Genomic DNA, 8,488 nt, shown 5'->3' with positions numbered 1-8,488 from the left:
TGTACAGCTGTGTGTGAATTATAAAAGGATGTAATCGTTGTTTAAATTTCAACTAGATTTAAAGTACGGATTATGCTTTTATAATATATCAAAGGGATGCGAATTATATACATATGTAAATAAAACATAGACGTTTTATAAATTAAGAAGTAAGAGTGTTATATTCGGCTATGCCGAATCTTATATACCCACCATCAAACCTCGTTTGACTCGAATAAAACTTACTTATGTCGAATTTCATCTATAAGCGTTAAAGTAATTTTCTGAAGGGAACCTTATAAAGGGGGGTAGGGTAAATTATGGGTCGATCCTGATAAAACTTTGTACACAGAATTTGGTTCGTATTAAATTTATTTGTGTGGAATTTCATCGCTACGTAATTTTAAGCCATTAATTATTACATTATATGGGGGTAGGGTCAATAATGGACCGATCATCATAAAATTGTTTAAATAGATTTTAACTCGTATGAAACTTACTTATGCCGAATTTCATATTTATACTAGTATTTTTAAGCCAGTAATGAGCGTTAAAGTCATTTTCTGAAGGGGACCTTATATGCGGGGTAGGGTCAATTATGGACCGATCATCATAAAATTTTGCATAGTAATTTTGGATCATAAGAAAGTAAGTTTCTTATGTCGAATTTCATAACTATATTCGTACTTTTAATCAGGTTATGACTTTTCTAGGGGCCACTTGTATGGGGGCTATCCGAAAACGTGGACTGATATTGCGCATTTTCAATGACAAACAAGCCTTACCTATAAGAAATATTTACGTGAAATTTCAACCCTCCAGCTTTTTCCATTTGGACTCCATCGTGCTTTCAACAGACAGACGGACGGACAGACAGACATGGCTAGATCGTCTTAGAATTTAATGAGGACCCAGAATATATATACTTTAGTGGGTCTTTGACCAATATTTTGATGTGTTACAAACGGAATAACAAAATCAATATAAACCCATCTTTTTTGATGGTGGGTATAAAAAGAAAATACTGGCTAAAGATTTAAAAATTTTAATTTTGATGTCATACTAAATAAAGATAATTTAATATCATATAAATATGAATCTTGTTATCAAATAAAAAATTTAAATATTTCAACTTACTAGTCGCAACTCTCATAATGCCTAGTTCGTAATAACTGTTTAAATTTGATTACTTTAAAAACAATATGAGAACTCTATTTTAAATCTCTGCTTTTACCAATATGTGTAACATGTGTCACTGAGTATTTATTTATAAATGTGTGTGAATATTAGTTTGTCTGAGCCTGAGCCTGCCTGTCACTAACATTTCGTGTATAGTTCAGTGCCATACTCTTCTCTATGTTAGGTATACTTTATAGTGGTTTTAATCTTCATATTGGTCTTTTTAAAGTTCACTGACATCTTCAGTTCAAAAAATAAATAACAACAGACGAAAAAATTAAAAACTTTTTATGCCATAAATAGAGTGAGTATACATATTGTATTTGTGTGATGGACAATGTTGATACTCATACGTATTAATGTCAACAAATTAACAAATTATGCTTTGACAAAAGTTTTTTTCTTCTTTTGTAAAAATTTAACATTTCAGTTCCTGTATATGAGTTGTAAAAGAATAGTAGAGAACATACTACTTAATAAGTCCTTTTGTTGTAAAATATATATTTTTTCTGAAATACATAATATTCACATATTTACAACACCACCACCAACAACAGCAGCCAGTCGACCAACCAACTTTGTTACACAAATTTCACAAACTATTAAACTTTTGGCTAAAAGCAGCTAACACATGCATAGACAACAGGGGAGATGTGGGCACAAACAATTCTCACACAAACATATTTTCTTTAAAAACTCAAAAAAAAAAAACAGAATAGAATAGAATAATAAAATTCAAACATAAAAGACCAACATAATAGCCCCCTACTACTTAGACATAGTCTTAGTCCTTAGCAGTATCGTATGTAGAATTTTAATATTATTTAAAAGTTTTTAAATGTTTTTTCTAAACTTATTTCTACTTAAAAATGTCTAGAATATTTTTTGGTTACACTAAAAGTTAAAGCTTTGTAAATACATTAAGTAATAACTTAAGAGCATTAAATGTCATATTTAAGATAATTTTGATACCTTTTTGTGTGTATTTGTTGCTTAAAAATATAGGGTGTGGAGTTGTTGAAATTACAGGATATAAGTTTTAAATACTGGTTGCTTAAGTCGGCTTTTAAACGTAAAATTTTTTTATTTTTTTTTAGTTAAGAAATGTTTTAGTATTTTACGGTAAATAAAAAGCATACGATTTAAAAAAATAATCTAGGATATTTAAAAAATAGAATATAATTTGAATAAATTCTGAATTTCATATGAAAGAACTAAAATCGGTAATTTTTAATTAATTTTTCATTGATTACAAATCAGAATCATAATTATCAGAACTACGAAAAACAAATAAAAAATAATAAATTTTTTTCCAAAATAATGTTAAATTTTTTCTTCATTATAATTAAAACTAAATAATTTTCTTCTTATTATTATTTTTTTAGAACTTTTTTAATAAATTTCATTTAATCAATTGATATACTATTAAATTTATTCACATTAAATAAAAAAAAAACAATTCTTCGGTAAACTAACATGGACTAGTTATTGACATTTTAGCTTAATTTTCACGTTGATATTAAATAAAAATGCAAATCACTTGCTAACAAAAGAAAATATAGACTACAATGGAAATTATTTTACTATCAAACATAAATACCGTTAAAACCATGAAAAAATAAAATTCGATAAAAAATGTATGACATTTGTAAACAGTTAAAACCACAAGTAGTACGTTGAATAAAAAATATGAAAAAAATTATATAAATGAAAAAAAAAATGCTTTTATTTTTAGCTAAATAAAATTGTTTTAATACAAATATTTAAAAGCATTTTTATGTTTAAATGTCCAACATCATTTATTGCGAACCGACAATTATGTAGTTCTAACAAACTGATTGGCTACCTGTCATCAGACAGACGGACGGACGGAATGAATGCACAGATGCAAAAAAAAATCTATTGCAATAATTTAATGCATCAAACATTTACTGAATTTGAATTTGACACATGGATTATATGTGTCACATATATATAAAAATAGTTGTAAAATTCATGGTGGTTAGATAGATTAACTTTTTTACTCCCAACAAATAAAATTTTGTTCAGTAAAAACTTTTGTTTTGATATATTAAATTATGATTTTTTATATGGTGGTCTTCTCAACCACTGGGTGAGCTTCATTGTGACTCATTACCGCCCCATTGTGTATCTAACGCGGAGGTGCCAATTTACGAATATGGACTTTCCAGACCAGTATACGTCTACTTTGCTCAAGTAATCGAGCTATCCATCTCTTGCCACAGTATCCTCGTTGGAGAATGAAATCTGTCATGAGTCAAGCTCAAACTAAGTCCTACAAAGTATAAGGCAATCAGTGGTTACAGCCATTCTTGAACCTGTTATAGCCGAAAACCACACTGCTGAGATGGCTTATTTTGTTTCGGCAACAGCACCTAATTACGTAATTGGTGGTTCGAATAGTTTAATATTTAATTAACAGACTTCAAGATATTGCAACTATACAACGTCTCAACCAACTTCACCGACACTTCAACCATCACTCCTAAAAATTTAGAATGGTTTTAGAAACTTATCCCGAAAATTTATATTTCACCGTGCATCAATTTTTTAACCAAACACCACCCAGTAACAACATGGATGCCGAAGAAACCTCTAATAACTGGCAAGCCGGGACAAAGTCCTGTGGACAACTGCCCACTTGTAGCACCAGATTATAAGGTGCTCTGATTCGACACCAAGATGTTGGTTCTTCTTCATCAACATGTGGCGAAGTCAAAAAAATGCCCCCAGATATCTTCTTTTGACATATGTATCTAGATGCACAACAAGTCAACTGACTAACAGGTGTGTATTAGTATATGGATCTTTTGACTAATCAATAAAGCAGTTCATGACATACATGTAAATGAAGTAACCTTTTGACTAAAGATTCTAAATCAAAAATACTACAGACCACTGTTTCTATATTTGGAACTTTTGTTTGATGAACTAAATACATTTGTGTTTGGATGTTTTATGTATCACACGTTTTTTTCTTTTCATTTTATACAATTTTGTTGTATTACCTACCATTATTGTTGATGTTTGAATGCATTCTCCTCATATTTGCAACATGCGAGTGTATTATTTTTCTTTTATGCAACACATGTTTACATTAATACACTCAACATATCTTCAAAACTGTTTTTTATGCAATTCTTTAGCCGAAATTTTATATAGAGTCCATGCCAAACAGTCGCAGTTGTGTTAACATGTTTTCATTGGTTGTGGCATCATCACAGTATGTAGTTGTTGTCGAAGCATGAGCTTTAAAATAAAAAAACACACACAATTAAAAACTTTGCTCGAAATTTAAATAAAAAAATCGGATAACCAAAAAATACTCGTTAAGTAGCAGTGTTAATAGCCAATTTTAATTTCATACTTGTTTTCATATCCATAAAGTTGTTTTTTTTCGAATTTTATTTGTGCCACTCGATGACTATATGTGTCTACTTTAAAATGCCAATGTTAATGGATTTTATGTTTAATTTAAAGTGTCTGTGTTAATTTTCGAAAAGTCTTTGACAAAATTAAGTTTTGTCAAAAACATGTTTAAAATTACATGTTTAAAATTAGTTTTTGAAGTTAAACCTATTTTAATTATATGTTTTTTCAATCCCCCCTATGTAGGTTTGTCGATATGCCTAAATACTATAAAAATAATATGCATTTTTTAGGATTTGCTACTTTTCGATGATCTTTCATATTCTAAAAAAAAGGATTAAGTACCATTTATTCAACCGATATGCATTGTATAAATCTATTTATCAGCAAAATATTATTAAAATTTTTTTATAGATTACAAAAGATTTTTTTGGAGTAACATTCTATTTATCATATTTTTAGTATTTTAATATTGTAACAAAACCATTTACTACATATGCTCCTTAATTTAACAATACTAATGAGAAAATTTTAACTGCAAGGCAAAATTGTTGATCTACGGTTTTTTGTGGAGTTGTTTTCTTCCATTATTAAACAATTGCTGGCAAAAGCTAGGGAAAAAATTTAGTTGTCAACAATTTTTATCCCAAGATAACAGCAATACTTGGCCATAAATGAAACAAAAATAATATAAACTACTACACAGCACAATTTTTTAACACATTGTTAAAGAAGCAACAAAATATAAAAAAATTGAACACAAAATAAATTCGTACATAAAATCACTACATTTGCAAAATATATTGGAATAAATAAAATGAAAGTATTGAAAATGGAAAAAAATAACCAAGAAGATTCGCTACAAAAAAATGTTATGATGTGTGAAAAGAAAATGTTGTTGTTAACAAAGAAATTGCTGCTATCGGTTAAAATAACCAAAAAAGTCTGAAAAAACAGTAATACAAAACAAAAATATAGACACAATATTACGGAACAAATAAAAACTACCAAAAAATAAACTCTTGTATACCCAGCAGCTTTATTGGGACTCCCACATTTTTACATTTATTGGCCCAAGTGACCGAATAATATTTAACAGATGAGGAAACTAATTACATTAAGTAACTAATAAACTCACATTTAGTAATCAACTATACGGTTAATTGCTCTTTAGTAATAAAATTAAGGTGTAAGATTTATCTGTTGATTTCCTCATGTATCACATATATATCTAATTATATGCTATTATTTAACCAGCAAAAAGAATTTAAAATAGAAACAATCATTCCAACTTGCAGGGTATTAACAACTGCTAGAAATAACGTAGTAATAAAGATATATACAAAAATATATGCTCTCTCACACTCAAAAAAACAAAATAATAAATAAAAAACATCAACTACATTCTCCATTTTACACATACAACACTCAGGCATACATCCATCTATCCTTTCCAAAGACCATAAGAATATTTATGTGGTTATTGGGTAGTGTATACGATTTTTAAGGGTTAAACCAACAAACCATAAAGCACTGAGAACAAATAATGGAACTTATGGATGGTTATATGTTTGCACTAAAATGGCCTAACGGCATTTTCAGGATAAACCAAATAATAAAAAAAAAAAACATAGAAAAAAATTCAAAAAAGATGTCAATGCAAAGGCATGAACGCATCAAAATCGATTCTGTACTATACAAATTAAAAAAATAGAAACATACACACTTATTTACTTTACACATCTACCATTACTACAATTGGGGTGTTTCATATGTATACAGCTAATTTTTGTTTAAGTGACTGTATTAAATCAAAGATTGATTGAAGCATTGAGAGTTTAACTGCGTCTGTATTGTTAGCTTTATTTCTTCTTTCCTTCCTTTTCTACTTTATTGTTTGTAAATAAATTTTTTACTTTAAAATTAAACTAGTTTTATATCTATTTACGTATATTTCATAGATTTATTGATTTTATGATAATACTGTTATGGAGTTTTATGACAATCTGCCTTTTGTGAGAAAGTTATGAGTATCAGTGCATATTTAAAAAAATACTTCCTTACTTTAAAGGACCTAATACATTCTAAGAAATATTATGAAATTTTAAATTTTAACACAAAAACTTTTATATCGTACAAACATATAAGTATTATTTGTTAGTTAAGAGCTACCCATAGTAGTATAGAAATAAAAAAGGAAGTAATTCTGTGACTTCTGAACGGTAAAATCTTTTCATGTTTTTTAGTTCATGTTTTAAATGTGGACCTAATTTTTCTACCAGGGGCGTACCCAATGGTCTGCAAAATATATATTTTTTAAAATGATTTTATTTTTTCATTTATGTTCTGATCTCTACTTTTCAGAAATTTGTAAAATTTTTAAATTCATACAGATTTTTTTCTATAATTCAATAGTTGGACTTTTGCGAACTCAAAACTGTAAATGAAATGTGAATTTAACGAACTTTTAAGGTTGTGTAAACTATTTCATTGAGAATATAAGAAATTGTTTAATTTGTTTTCACGATTCCCAAAAAAGTTTTGAAAAATCTCAAATTGTGTTTTTTTTTGTTTTCAGCCATAATTTTCATAGCAGGAAAATGGTAAATCGAAACCCTATACAGAATGATAAATATCGCAATGATTTATAACAGTGTTTTTTAGAGTGTGATGCAAAACTTTCCAACTAGCATTTTCTAAATAGTTTTTAACTGAAGAAACCCATCGGCTAAATATTGCAACATTCATTATCAAATACCTCGGGCGTGGTTGTTGCATTGATTTCTTTAAACTAATCATTGTATTTGATATAGATCTTCTGGTCTGAAATATAATTATAATTTCCTTTAACCGTAATACATATATATTGGCATTGCGTGAACAGTGGATAGTACGAACTCCAAATATTTTATAATTTAAAATTAATTAAAATTTAACAAAATAAAATAGAAAATTAATATTTTGGTTAAATTTCTACTGAAATCCTAAATATTGATTACTTTCAATTGAAATTTGGGAACAATAGAAATATTTCAGTTGAAATAATAACATTCCTTGTAAAAAATATGTATTTACAATTCTTGGGTACGTATGATTAATATATTTTAAAATGATTAATTAATATCAGCTAATCTATCTGTATATGTCTATAAAAATAAATATATGAAAATAATAAAATTTATTTTCTCTAACTTTAAGCAAAAAATAAAACTTGTACCATTTTTCTCATTTCGCTACAAAACTACCCATAATTTTATCGTTACTCACATGCACACATTAAGTTAGAAAATACCAAATTTGTTCCTAAACTTATAGCAAGGATATTTTTCTTTTTTTATTTATTTTTATTTTACACAAAATATGCAAAATTTCAAAAGGAGAATTCCTCACACTCATAAGCATACATATAGTTTTCAATTTAAAAGGCTAATAATGATATTTTTCTTTAAAACAGTACACAGAGTAAAACATCAAATGTCTAGCAAAGGCATGGTTATACAACATGATATATTGCATTAGTATAAAATGTGGTTACATCTTGGATATGCAATGAATATGCCAAAGTATGTGAAGAGTGTACGTGTTTCATTAATTGCGTTTGCTAAACTATTTTATGTATTTGTGTGTGTGTTGCAAAATGTTCTGTAAATGTTTATAAACATTAATGTGTTGCATTTAGCAAATGCTTAAAGGTTTACAAAATGTTTTTTGAAAGAATCATTCAAGCAATTGATAAAAATGGTTGGTATGAACGAATCGTAAGTGTATATTGATATGTAAAAATATCCTTAAACAAGAATCATTTAAAAATTCTTGTTAGTTTTTGAAATCAGGTAAGAGTAAATAATGTTATCAGATTCATTAGAAAAGAAAAACAACTGAATGTTTTTGATGTTGTAGTTAAAAGCTTTTCACAATAATGTCATATGTTAGAGTAACT

General features: G+C 27.6%; 1 long non-coding RNA gene across 1 annotated transcript in view; it reads right to left on the bottom strand.

Annotated features, from left to right (window-relative positions):
• Positions 1 to 4,207: 4,207 nt before the first annotated feature.
• The window catches only part of LOC124418918, a 113,528-nt gene continuing 109,247 nt past the window's right edge, over positions 4,208 to 8,488 (bottom strand). The window contains exon 5 of the long non-coding RNA XR_006940297.1: positions 4,208 to 4,428. This is a non-coding gene — a long non-coding RNA (uncharacterized LOC124418918). The remainder of the gene's footprint in view (positions 4,429 to 8,488) is intronic.

This window comes from Lucilia cuprina, chromosome 3, assembly GCF_022045245.1.
Source record: "Lucilia cuprina isolate Lc7/37 chromosome 3, ASM2204524v1, whole genome shotgun sequence".
NCBI classification, from domain to species: domain Eukaryota; kingdom Metazoa; phylum Arthropoda; class Insecta; order Diptera; family Calliphoridae; genus Lucilia; species Lucilia cuprina.
This window is presented reverse-complemented; position numbering and strand designations above follow the sequence as displayed.